General features: G+C 34.9%; 1 protein-coding gene and 1 long non-coding RNA gene across 3 annotated transcripts in view; one reads left to right on the top strand and one right to left on the bottom strand.

The window, feature by feature from the left end:
* The window catches only part of grin2ab (glutamate receptor, ionotropic, N-methyl D-aspartate 2A, b), a 90,170-nt gene that overhangs the window by 33,024 nt on the left and 42,329 nt on the right, over positions 1 to 14,817 (top strand). The gene's annotated exons all lie outside the window — the stretch shown is intronic.
* Positions 6,301 to 8,658, bottom strand: LOC113044535 (uncharacterized). Its single transcript, XR_003275881.1, has 5 exons — positions 8,336 to 8,658; positions 7,706 to 7,760; positions 7,543 to 7,582; positions 7,038 to 7,136; positions 6,301 to 6,616 (listed from the first exon to the last, which is right to left on the bottom strand). It is a non-coding gene; the product is annotated as an uncharacterized LOC113044535 (long non-coding RNA).

The raw sequence follows: 14,817 nt of genomic DNA on the forward strand, positions 1-14,817 counted from the left end.
AAATGTGTTTATTATACTATGCAAAATGTTTTCCAATATATCAATATAATTTTACAGTGATTGAATATCATTGCTATTGAAGGAAGCTACGAGGTTAACATAAAATCAATTGAGAATATTTGATGAGGGACATTTTAAAGGTCAAGTGAAAGACACTGTGGACTTCATAGACTTCATATTGGTTTTAAGTAGAAAAAAATTGTGACTTAAAATAAGGTTATTTCCAGTTTATGCTAAATGTCAAAAAATACATTTTAATGAAAACGCAATGTAATGGTGTACACCTTTGTTATCATTTTGATACATATCAAAATAGCATGCTATGAACTAACGATTAATAATGCTTTTGCAGAATTTATTAGGTTAATTTTAGATTTCTATTATATACATCATATATATATAAAATGTTTAGAAGGTTCATATTAAACAATTAATTAGGTAATGTATAATATCAATGAACAATCCTTGGCAGAATTGATTAATCTAGGTTAATATACACTTTATTTTACATTTACATTTCTAAGATTATAAATGTGTTCTCCAGTACACTAAAAATTGTTTTTCAAACTTTATTAAAATTATCCAGATCAAGAGAGCGCTGCTAAATAAGTTTTTGAACATATAATCTCCCAGCAATAAAGATAATGATAAACTTCAAAATCCTCTGCACAATGGGGTACTTTTCAAGTTGGTCTAAAAGAAGTCAAAGGAAATCATAATTCCAAAAATTAGTCAGGTTCCTGCCTTTGCTTTCATCTTGTGCTGCTATTGGCTGGTCGGCTCTGAGCTAAGGTCTTTTGGCACAACCTTTGTTTGGATTGTGCATCAATCTCTGTATGTCACAAGGTGGAAGATGAAAGCATTAGAGCCATTAGTACCACAGGATGAAAGCAAAGCGGGAAACTGACGGGTTACCCTATGTGTCTTTTAGATCCGGTTACATATCTAGCATATGAGGGGCTTGCAGCATGGGGCCTTTATATTTTCAGAATACCAATTTAAAGATATTATTATCTGCTTAATTCTGCTAACAAACGAACTCTGTAGATTAGTCCATAAGAAGTTTGAGTAATAATATTAAGTGAATACGAAGTGCTGACAGAGGTAATTATTCCTTTTGAGTCTGATTTGCATTGCATATATGATTTTTCTAATCTAATTTGTACTTGAGTGGAAAGAGCTAAAAGTTAAAACTTTAGGGTATGCACTAAATGGTGCAGAAATTTGATTTCAGGATTTGAGATACGGCACAGAAGACTGAACTTGTAGTTTAATGAGAGAAGTATATCCCCATTTGCTGGTACATTTGGTCCAGACGGGAAACTATAGAGTTGTCGGAAGCGGATTGTTCATTATTCATCAGTCCTGCTTCTAAATCTCATGTATAGTTCTTGTGTAGGCGTTTGCAGGGGTCAGAATGCATAAAAAGAAAGTCATAATTCATAATGCAATAACTAAACTGGGTAACTGCGCACCAAATGAACATGTGACCTATTTGAGAAGCTTTTTGTTTTATTTGCTCCATATGTGCATTTAGAACAGTACAGTGTTTAAAATGACCTGTATTTGACAGTCTGTAATTTTATACTTGACACTGATTAAATTTTCCAATGCTGTATGATGTTATGGCAGGAAAATAATGCTTTTAATGTCTAATCCGTTTGGAGTTTACCCATGGGGAGGAATTTCTGAAGCACCTTGAAGGGCTCTGGATAATCTGAATAAACCAAATTATTTGCAGTGCAGAGATCCATTTCTCTGGATCCTAGCAGTTGCTATGATTGTGTTGGTCAAAGAATAAAAGTGACTGCAAATCTTGGCCTCTGATGTTTTGGTCCACTTCATTATGAAGTGTGTCAGTTTGTCTTTGAAGCTGCAGTGGCAACATTTGTCAAGTTGCAAAAACATTCCAATGCATCCCAGAGCCCAGTGAATTATTTAGTGAGTTTGAGGTCACTTAGTGTGGACCGACATCCAGACATCCCGATGTTGCACTAGAAGAGAGCTAGAGAAAATTCAAAGTTAATGGCCAGAGAAGCCATTCAAGAACAAATTTAACAATATAATTCAATGTGCAAAACAGCTACGTCCCCCCAAAAAAACCCACTTGTATGTACTGACAAAGCTGTTTTCAGCTCATAGTAGTTTTTTTCATCCCTGTGTTGGGTGCGTGTGTGAGAAGTGTGTAAACCATCAAGTCATATAGCTCCCATTAGATTAGTATGTGTGCATGTGTGTGTGTGTGTGTGTGAATAGATATGCTCTTGAGTAACTTTGGTGTTTTATTCATGAGTACCCTGCAGCAGCTATTTCTCTCCATCAGCAGAGTCTTGATGCTCTAAGAATAACACATTCATGTTCACACACACAAACCATAGATTTTGTACTTCACAAGAACTGAGAATCCCGCAGATTATATATGTATCTTTCATAGACCGATTGATCATTACTGAGTTCCACTCCACTGATGGACTTGCATTGAAGGGAGGATGAAACTATTATGAGATGTAATTATTAGGATGTGTATTATTAGAATCCGACCAATATGTTTTTTTGGGGCTGATACGATACCGATATTAGGGAATAAAAAAAGATGATAGCATTATATCGGCCGATAATCAGTATCGGCATTTTTTTAATATATATTTATTACATAAATATTCTAGTTTGTCTTGTATATTTTTTTTTACGTATAACGTTTTAATCTGTCATATGTTCAAGTTACAACGTGCCCCTCAGATGTTACAATGTACTCCACCTACGGGGCATGTGGTCACATTTAACTTTCATTTTTGGAGGGTAAATAAAGAAAAACATATATACTGTCTTTAAGTCGCACTTTTTTTCATAGTTGGCTGGTCCTGCGACTTATAGTCAGGTGCGACTTATTTATCCAAATTAATTTGACATGAACTGAGGGAAATGAACCAAGAGAAATGAACCAATAGAAAACATTACTGTCTCCAGCTGCGAGAGGGCGCATTATGCTGCTCAGTGCTCCTGTAGTCTACACTGAAAACACAGAGCGCCCTCTCGTGGCTGTAGGCGTTAATATTTTCTCTTGGTTCTAAATAATTGTGACTTATAGTCCAGTGCGACTTATATATGTTTTTTTCCTCGTCATGACGTATTTTTGGACTGATGCGACTTATACTCAGGTGCGACTTATAGTCCGAAAAATAGGGTAATTATGAAACAAAGCAACATATTTTTAATAGACAAGTGTGTGGATAAAAAAATATATATATTCTGAACCCGATGTGGATTTACACAAACTCATAAAAAGTCATAAAGTGTTTCTTTGTGCCCCTCTCTCCCCACCACTGCACTTTAATCTTTGGTCAACCGATTTTGTCGACACTAAACCGAGCTCTCTTCTGCGAAGTTCTCCTTGAAGTCCCTCCTGCAACTGAACGAACAAATACAAATCGCAGTTTGAACAAACAAAAAGATGTGAAAGAGGCCAATTCAGTACTCGCGGTGTTCTGGTGTTCAGGGCTCACGCAGAGAAAGGTGTCTAAAAACACTTGAACAACGAAATTGCTTATTTTTGCTCTTGTGCCGACAAATACATACAAAATATGTCCAAATATGTTGGAAATTATGCTCGAAAAAGCTGTCAGTTGTTTCTTAAGTGAAAGTAAACAGTTGAGGAAAAAAATGGGATGTGTATTATATTGGATGCGTTCATCGTCTCTTAAAGTGACCGCGTCTAATTTAGCTACTGGCTGCAGTTATGTTAATCCAAGAAAATGAAAATCACTCACTGCTCTTGACTGAATTACTTTGTAGTTTTAACAGTCAAACCAAAAATTATTCAGACACCAGATATAATTTTTTATATATATAGCAAAACTGTAATAATGTGAGAAATGTTGAAGGTGTCCGAATAAATGTAGGTTTGATTGTATATTTCATTTTTACATTGAAGACTATCCAGTGCTATTTTACATTTAATTATTTGGTTTCTGTACCTTGACACCTACAAACTTGAAAAAAACTTAAACATTGTGTAAATAACACAAATAAATAAAAATAAACGAACATACAAATTAAACAATTTCAAACAGGGCCCACTGGTACAACCTCGCTGACCCCAGCTACAGCCCTGCTCACGCCTGTTTCACACATACTCCGTCTGAAGTGCGTATGCAGTCCTTGTGCTTTACGTAGTAGTGATGGGGACACTATACTGTCAACAAGCACCGTCCTTCGGATGAGACGTCAAACCGAGGTCCTGACTCTCTGTGGTCATTAAAAATCCCAGGATGTCTTTTGCAAAGAGTAGAGGTGTGACCTCCGGCATCCTGGCTAAATTCGCCCATTGGCCTCTGACCATCATGGCCTCCTAACAATCCCCATATCTGCTGATTGGCTTCATCACTCTGTCTCCTCTCAATCAGTAAGCTGGTGTGTGGTGGGCGTTCTGGCGCACTATGGCTGCCGTCGCATCATCCAGGTGGATGCTGCACACTGGTGGTGGATGAGGAGATACCCCCTGACCATGTAAGCACTTTGAGTGTCTAGAAAAGCGCTATATAAATGTAAGGAATTATTATTATTATTATTATTACGTATGTGGTGCAGCACGGACTCGATGTGCTTTCACAAAAGACCAGTTTGCAGTTCGCTACTCGGTACATAAATGATCGCTGCACTGCTGCAGATGCAATGCTCCTGGAACGCAACTGGAATCCGTTAACATGGGTGTGTAAAAAAATATGCAATGAATACGCACTGCAGACGGAGTATGTGTGAAACAGGCGTAAGGTTGTATGCACTTTGTGCAATGTGAAATTAGTTTACAGCTTTTTCAAGCACTTTGTGATGCATTTTGGAAACAGGAGATGAGCCGCTTTTCTAATGCACCACCTAGCTTGATAAACCCCTTCTCAAAGACTTACTGTTTGTCAGTTTTATTTGGGTAGCATACATACTCTGAATGCCTTCGGCAGAATTCGAATGAGCCATTTTAATCTAGAAAAAAAATGTATCTATGCCCACCACTAATATATAAATTTATATATATATAAAGAGAGAGACGGAGAGAGAGAGAGAGATTCATATTTAAGAAAATTAAAAAATACATGTGTAAAATAAACATACTTTAGATGGCAAAGTAATTTTCAAAAATAAATATTTAATAAAAATATAATTAATAAGGAAGTAAACACTGTAACCAACAGTACACTCAGTATTCTGGGAAGTTTCTGTGCATTGGGAATTATATTTTTCCAAATAAAGCTAGGGTAACTGTGGGGAAATCTAGAATATACATTGATAGAATAGTATAATTGTTATAAGATAATTGTGAGTTAAAAGCTAGACCCCCCCCCCATGTAATAGTTTTTGTAATTTCAGTTATTTTATTAATAATGGTTATTTAAGTGTTCAGGAGAAAAACCTAAAAAAGAAAAGTTAGTTCACGCGAGGTTTTAACGAGACTATCAGTATTGAGTTATGTTGTACTGTGTGGTACGGAGCTGTTGCGAATGATGCTGGCTGAATAAAAGAACCCAACCAAAACACATGCTTGTTCATTCCTTCAAGTGTGCTACAAAATACTGGCGACGAGGGTGGGATCGGCGGTGCTGTTTTGAGGGAGTTGTCTACGAAGACGCTGAGCATGGACACTGAGCAACTGCAAGATCAGCTGAGCGCTGCGTTGCTCCGGCTGCGGCTCAATCAGCTGCACCTCATTTTACATACAGCACACAGAGAAAATGACATGAATATAACAGTGGGCAAAGCATAATTTTAAAACACGAGTTTAAATTTTAAGGCATTCAATTCACACAGACCGAAAGTGGCACAGAGAACACATTATCTTGCTGGATAAAAATGCACACACTGTAAAAAGTAATACCTAGATCAAACTTATAAAAAGTGAGGCAAGTGGCTGCATTGGATGTTTTAAGTTGAGTCAACTTGCAGCCTTTTTCAAGTATAATAAACTCTGTAAAATTACTTAATTCAAACACAACAAAATCAAGTTGAGTTAACTAATAAGTGCTATATTAGTCAGTTAGATAAACCTAATTTTCTTGGTATATGTAACGTATTTATGTGTTGCTACAAGTAACCTGTACTCATTTTAGTTAGGTTTTATGAACTTTATGCTCATAGTAAATTTAACCTAATCAAATGTGAATAAACATTTTAATTAAGTCCTGGCTATTACCTCAGAAAATACATCTAAATGTCTATATTCTAAGCAGTACAGTAAATCACTTTACATAAACAGACTTTATCAATAACAATTACAAATTCAATTGAAGAAGAAAAAGATGGGAAGACAGATTAAAGACAATAACATTTATTCAATGTCAACTAGTGTCACTTTTAACAGTGCCTACAAAACATACAAAAGTATGCATAGGGTCCAATCCCACAAAGAGCCTGTGATATATCTCAGAAGTATACACCAGATTTGAGTGATATTAGAGGTTGTGGGCATAGACAAGTCCAAACAGGAGGTTTTCTACAGGTTTGGCACACCTCTGACCATGGGCTGTCCTTCTACTGTGATAATCCCAATCGTGTTTGGCTGATGGCACGTGTATATTTTCAGTGGGGAACTGCCAAGCTCAGCGTGCACCTCTGTTTCATCATGACTCTATTGGGGAGACAAAAAAGAATCAAGAGTTTGGTCAGACAAACAGGTATTGAGATGAATTTAGCAGACTGGTAGAAGACAGATACGACACAAAGTCAAAGTTGTACTTTTTAGTTGCTTAAGGTGATGGATACTAGATGGATACTTTGACTAGAGCATGTGACCATAGTGAAGTCTACCATGACAATGTCATAGAGTGTTGGTACTATACTATCATGATCTACTGTAGCATGAGTGTTGTCTTTTCTGGTTCAAAGGATACATTTCAATAAAACAATGCAATTTTCCTTGCCTGTACCTTATTGGTCATCACATTACTGTATTAAATATATTTCAAGAACAAAGTAATTACCCCATATCATCACAATAGTAATAACATACAGACAGAAATTAGATAAGTAGCTTTAAGCCCAGTACATACATGGTGGACACTGATGAGGTCTTCCTTTCCCTCCCATATGTACTCAATCAGGCATCTCAGTACCACTTCTCTCCTTTTCTCCACATAGCCAGACGGATCCTGTCAACAAGTAAAATCTGATCAAAATTCACTGCCTGATGAAAGTATCACAAATTAGAGAACCTCTGTATTTCAACCATGCAATTGATGTAAAAGGTTGCACTATACATACACCACTACCACTGTACTGTACAAGATCTCACACTATCACCAGCATCTCACAAAATTGAGATTTAACTGACCATGTAGGCTGTATTTATCAGTATGAATCAAGCTTCTATTAGTGCAGTAGTAGAAGGAGGCAGAAAGGTGATCATATCTGCCTTCTATTGGTGGTTGGTACATAAAACCTATTTCAGAAATGTAATTGTATGGAGCCAACACTATTGTTTGCAATTTTACCTATGTTTTACTTACCTGGGAATAATTATAGCTTTAACTGTATCTATTCTGAAGTTTTTCTTACCTGTATCTGAAGACCCCAGGTAACAAAAACGCTTGGTTACCTAAAGACAGAAAAAATATGCATGTTAGAATAAGTTTAAAAACAAGTGGTAAATGTAAAATATTTAAGTAACAGGTTAAAAATAGTTTTATGGTTTTGAGCCAGTGCTATCAAATGCACTTACAACTCTGCTGCTGATAACACGAGGACCCCACGACAGCTGCATGCCCCACCGGAGACTGTGTTATTAAGATGAAATTAAATAAGTCAAGTCACCTTTATTTACAGTACACAGCACTTTGAAATATATATATATATATATATATATATATATATATATATATATATATGTCTTCTTTGTTGCCTTTTTCTCCATCACACTTTAGTTAACATTTGTACATCAAAATCATGTTACAAAATGTTTTCAGTCGTGAATTATAGGTTTGGATCATGCACTTTCAAGTCTATGTTCAAAAATGTGAATGGCAGTTAACAGGGTAAGTTAACGCTAACTAACGATTAAAAGTGATATTATTGGTAAAATTAAAGCCAAAGTAGTCTTAAAACATAATAGGCATTACTAAAGCACTTGTTTAATTTCATATTAACAACACTGTCTTAACTGCTGTTGTCTTCTGATCGTTGCATACAAGACTTCACTGCTTAGCACTGTGTAGCCAACTTAGCTTGCCATGTGTGCAGGATAGCTAGCTATACAGCACAATTTGCAAACCTTACTTTAGCTTCCTAGTTGAGTGAACGATTTTTCGTGACTTTACATCACTAATAAATTGCCAAAACTTGCACATCTTACCGTGTTAATCAGTCTGTGAAATTTAGATCCGCTGCAGCTTTCAAACAGTTGAAGTGCCGAGGAAGCATCTGCCTTGGAAAGTCCCCGCCAGTGAAAAAGGGATAAATCCAACTTAATTTTTATGTGTTTTTTATTTCAAATATTTAAGTTTGATGAACACACATGCCACATCGACAGCTGCTCAAATAAATTGTGTATTTCAACTCACTTTTATAACATTTCTTGTACACAACAAACTCATACAAAAAGCTACCCAAATAAATTGCTATTGTTTTACTTAAAATATATTGTTATGTAAAAAGTGATATATTTTAAGTAAAGAGGAAGTATATTTATACTTTTTAGTATAAAACAAATAAAATAAACTAGATTACAACTATTTAAAATATATAAAACCTACTGTGTGGGTGTAGCACTTTTTACAGTGCACTTCACAAGATCTCACAGCTGTATTCGACTAAGTTTGCAAGGTTTGTGAAATTAAATGTTAATTAGGCATTCAAAGATTTGTTTAAATTAAATAAATACATATCTGCTTAGTGCTGACGGCAAATGCGAAAGTGTTATAATGTTTGCATTTCTATTACTAATAATATAAAAGCAATCGTTATACTACTTTTTGTATACATTAATTGCTTTGTTTAACCAAAAAAGACCACCTACTCTCTGCCTACTGACCTAATATGTAATTGTTGCAAGACGTACAAGGATGCGCTCATCAGACGGGATTTAAACTTTGACAGGCTGAATCAGAAGTATTATTTTCCTATAACACGAAAATAAACAAAAGCAGTAAGTACAAGCAGAAGTAATATTAGTGCGGGATAACTTTAGCCCATCCCCTGTGTTTTTGACGCAGACTGGAGAATCCACCCATTTACCCGCTTCTTGACATAATTAGCATCACTGGGGGTAATATGGTCAGAAGAGGTTGAAAGTGGACAAAAGAGACGGATTAAAACACCAGGTGTAAATGGGTATGTGTCTTCAATGTGATCCAATCGACCAAAACGCATCTTAATACAAATGTAAACATTAATTCAGAATTGATCCTGTTTACTACTTTTAAAACATGTTATTGGTTTAATTATTGTCAGTGCACATTTAGACCAAATTTAGGTCAATTTTCTATCGTCAACAATTCTGTAAAACTGTTTTTTTTTTTTTTGATGTCACCAAGACGGAGTGAAAAAAAATTAACCACTTAACTACTAACCAAATTGTTATTTAGAAATTGTTTTTGGCTAGTCTATTCAAATCACCTTTAAAAACAGCTTCACAGTATTAAAGAGCTAAATAACAGAATCATTAATGCAAACGCCAAATATGACACAATCCAAATTCTGCTTTAAAGCAGTTAAAAAAAGTAGTGTCATTATTCAGCTATAGACGGTTCAGTGTTGATTCAGTTCAGTTTAATAACAGTGCAAATTTAATAAATGATGAAACAACTTTTATCAGCATATTAGAATAATTTATATTGTTTTGGACTTTCTGATTCAAGAAGACTTGATTAACATTATAATTGGACTTATATAATATACTAATATAACAATAGATACTATATTCAATAGTAGCCTTTTTGGTGAATCAGAAAACCCAGTATTTCTGAATTATGGCTCTGACCATGTGTTTCTATGTGAGAGGAAGAGAGATTCACAGAGCATAGCTCAACAGTAATGATGGTCCGCTGGCCTGGGGGCAGTGTGACAGTGTTTTAGGCCAGTTGACACAACTGTCACAACTGTGGCTGCTGTCACTACATCCCACGTCTGATGATCATGCACATTTGTTTTAAGCCTTGCTGTATTTTTTGTAAATGAAACTTCACATTTCATAAGTATAAAAATAATGTTTGTAAAATATAATACATGCTAAATATGCAGTGTTTTTATGGTGGTCCTAGTAGAAATGTTGGCAGAGGGAGATGAAAAAAATTATACTGTTTTGCCCTGTAGAAGGAATGAAATAGGCTGCATAAGCTGGGCGCCTTTCATAGATTTTGGCCAGCAGGACTCTAGACGAACCTTTGGTGAAAGCAAGGCACAAAGTAATGACAGGAGACAGAGAAAGAGAGAGAAAGGGAGACAGTGCCGCCAGTGAGGTCAAATAAAAAGGAGAGAAAGAGATAGAGAGAAAAAGGGGATTAATGCAGGCTGCCTTCTTTGAAACCGTGCCGTAGTTATCTCTGCTAACATTTGCTTCTCTCCATAAAAGAAAAGAAAGGCAGAACCACAATGCACAATCAAATTTTTTGAAGTCTGCATTCAAAATGTAATATTTAATTCAGTGTTACTCATGGTTTCTTTGTAATTACAACTATTTCTGAATGAAAATGTTTCCCAGGCATGTTTTTCAACATACTCTTAAAAAACACTATTATGAAATATTAATAAATATATTTAAAAAAAAAATGTTGGTGGGACTGCCAAGCAAACATTTTGGGTTATGTTCACTTCTCCACCATGTAGGTCTAATAATTATTTGCTGTGGCCCTGCATAGTGAGTTTTCAACTGATTTGGCAGGACGATTACAAAAGGGAGATGCTTAATCTGCATGATTATGCAGGTGTTTTAACTATGCCAAATTAGCTGGATTCAGTTGTGAGTGCTGTTTTTGGTTCACATGTGGATATATTCTTACATACAATCAAAATAAAGTGTGAAAATATCCCACCAAAATCAGCTGTCATCCACTCACCCTAATGTTCCTCAGCACGTAGGATTTTATTTCTCAGAGGAACACAAAAGAAGATTTAGATTTAGCAGAACATCCATACTTGTGTTTTACACACATGGTGATGACAGCAGCTGTCAAACTCCAAAAAAACACACTAATCCATATAACTGTACACTATATATAGCCATATGATAAATTAAATGTGTTTTGATTTAGAGATTTTATGTAAGAAAATAATTATTTGGCACATCATAAATAGATCAACCGTGTAATTGATTTTGATCATTTAATGATGCTTTTCTGTTTTTATTTATTTTTGGTTTATTCATTCACCCATCTGTTTTTCTTTCAGTTTATTTATTTAAATTGAACTACAGAATTAATACAACCTGCTAGAAACCTTGCTTGGAAGAGAAGAAAATCTCGAGGCTGAGTAGTCAGAGTTGTCATTTGTTGGTTGTCTATCCCTTTAAATGGAGAGGAAATGTATGTTTTAGTGTGAATAGTTGGATTCCTTTATAAACTGTGTCCACTAGGGCCCGTGTCTGCCTCTTGATTACTCACATAACCTTTGAATTTTTCAGTTCTCACCATATGCTCCAGAACCTCTTGGACCCAGGAAGGCCACAAGCTTTTTTGCTCTTTCTTTTTTTGGTGTGTTTTTCAGAGGTTTTATTTAAATGAAATGGAAATGATTTTACCAGATCTAACCCTGAAAAATTACATTGCCCAATTATTCAGGTAATTTCAGTCAAATTAAGTAATTTCTTTACTGGAGTAAAACAATTTTTTTGCATTTTGTATAGACAGACAGACAGCATAAATCAGATTTCAGATTTAAATCCAGACATCATTTGATTTAGTAAGTGAGTCAGATTCTGTTTCCACTCTAAATGATTCATAAGTGTATTTGATTCACTGAACACAACTGGTTCAGAGTCCTTTGAAGTTGAAGTACACTGGTCACATGGTATATTTTGGACTGTAGATTTAGTCAGTGGCACTGCTAAATAGTAACACAAGTATTTTAATGTGGAGTCCCATCCAAAATCTGATTCTCAGTCGTGAAAATTTCTCAATCCAATCTTGGGAACTAGACTATGATGAAATGTTTTTCAGTCTTTGCGCCATCCTCATTGTCTCCTTTTATTTTTCCAACTATCACTGTGATCTATTTCATGCACCTGCTTCTCCAATGTGTTTATTCAAGCTTGAACTGAGCCAGCTGCTTCTCCATTGCTGTTATCGTCTGCACCCTTGCTCAATCTTTGTTACTGCCCTTTTATCCCACTTAGTCTGAAGCATTTCTCATAATAATATCCATCATCAATTATCCTAATGCAGTGTTGAGTGAATCTTCTTGTATTGCTTAGATGATGCTTGCTGGCTGTTGCTCAAGAGATGACAACTTGACAATGTTCTAGCAAGAAGATTAACTTGTTACAGCAGAGTTGGTCTTAATTTCCTTCACTTCTTTCAATTTGACGCTGACAGATTTTTAACAAAGTAAACATCGAGGCTCATGATAATGGCTTTCATTTAAAACTTCGGGGAGTACAGCTTTAGCAGATACTGGAAGTCATCTGTAATCCTGCTCAGAATCTGCTCCAGCAGATTTGTTATAGGCTGTATGTATGTATGTTATAGGCTACATTTAACTTTAATGCATTCACTTTCATTTTGTTACAAACCTGTATTCTTACTTCAGTGGAACATAAAAGAATGTATTGAAAATTTCAATGCAATTGTATGGAATCTAAAATCATTTTCTATGGTAATCCATAGAATTCCACATACTGTATGTTATTGATTAAGTGTTTCATGATTTCTTGTTATTTGTTAAACCTTTAGATCACACATAATGTCAAAGCAAGAAACTATTGTACCTTTTAAATTTCTTTTTAGCTAGCTGTGGTAATTATTGTAACTGTTCACATTCATTATTTTTTTAACGCTGTTCTATTCACATACACATTAATTCATATTTTGTCATGTACTATTAATGAAGCTGTTGCTCTGATGTTTAAATTAGAGGTTTCTTTGAGGTTAGAACACGGCTCTTTGGAAAGTCTATTCTGATTGGTCAAGTATGGCATAGTGAGGTCTAACTCATCTCAATCCTTTTAATAATATGATCTTATTCTTCTCTAATCAAATAATTTTAGCTCAAATTCATATTTTATGTTCATTTATTTATTTACTATTTAGTAGCCCAGTTAGAATTTTTTTTTTTTTTAAGTATTGGTATTGTTGTTATTTAATAAATAATTGTGTAGACTCATTTCCCCTATTGAATTAAGTGAGTTAAGATGATGGGCAAAAGTAAGTTTCAAAATAAGTATACATTTTTCATACTCTAAATCAGTGGTTCCCAACCTTTTTTTACTCATGGCTCACACAGCCAAACATGTATGTTTCTGCGGCCCTCTACAAAAAAAAAATAATACTCCCGCTATTTGTGGCGGGTAAAATTGGTTGAGGTTTTCCAGTTTTTTCCGATGAGCTTTGCAACACGATAAGATGTCTCCACTCTTAAACCGAGTCCTAACTATATTCAACAAGATACCTGGACAAGTAATTTGGCTGTCCATATGAGATGCGACGCAATGTGACGCCACAGAATCAATCAAATATCACAGCCTTTCAGAAGAGCAGAAACTCACTGCACTCCCTTCGAAAAGGACAAGTTTATAATCTTATTTATGAATATTAAATCTTTTTAATATCATTAGAATTACATTCCAAGTGACTGATACCATCTTTATTATGAAGTACACTAGTTGGTTCACTCCAAGTTCACAGTTTTAATGAACATGTTTGCTTTATTTTTAAGATCTGAGGTAAACTATCTATTGTTTTTTTTCAGTATGGCTATAAATGACACGTAAAATAATATTCAAACTTACATTAGACACTTTTAACATTGAATCAGTACCTGAGATTGTGACTTTCATATTTTGTATGTTGTTTCTCCAGCCGCGACGTTGCAAAGAATAGAAACCATTTCTATAATAAAAGCTTTGCGTGTCGCCATCACATCTGGTTAGGACTAGTGGTCAACCGATATGCTGATGCTGATATCATGGAAAGCAGGGGGGCCGATAATTGGTATAATTTATTTTGTATTTTAATTAGTATTTAAGCAATTTTAAATAATTTGACAATGGATTAAAAAATGTATGTGTAAAAAAACATACTTTAGATGACAAAGTATTTTTCAAAAATACATTTTTAATAAAAATATAATTAAAAAGTAAACACTGTAACCAACAGGGCACTCAGTATTCTGGGAAGTTTGTGTGCATTGGGAATCATATTTTTCAAATAAAGCCAGGCTAACACTCATTTTACATTCAGCACACAGTGAAAATTACATGAATATGACAATGGGCAAATGAATGAAGTGCAGCATAATTTCAAATCCGTAATTTATGGCCGTTCAGAGGCCGTTCAGAATATTCGCCGATACCATATATAGGCGACAGGCTCCTATTGGCTGATAATATCGGCAAAACGATATATCAGTCGGGCTCTAGTTTAAATCTGTTGTAGCATATGATGTATGCAGCAAAAATATGTTAGATAAACTGGCGGATTGTTATTAAACCAATCAGCAAGCTCAAATAGTGAACACATAGTAACAGTTTATTATTTCTCATTATTTAATTATATATCAAATTGTGATCATTATGACATTTTTAGGTTGAAAACCACTGCTCTAAATCGTAACGTTGTGATTCCTAAATTCACTTGTAGTATTTAAAATCAAATGTTTTTATTTATTTATTTTTCGAAATACTGT

The sequence above is a fragment of the Carassius auratus genome, chromosome 26 (genome assembly GCF_003368295.1).
Source record: "Carassius auratus strain Wakin chromosome 26, ASM336829v1, whole genome shotgun sequence".
NCBI lineage: Eukaryota > Metazoa > Chordata > Actinopteri > Cypriniformes > Cyprinidae > Carassius > Carassius auratus.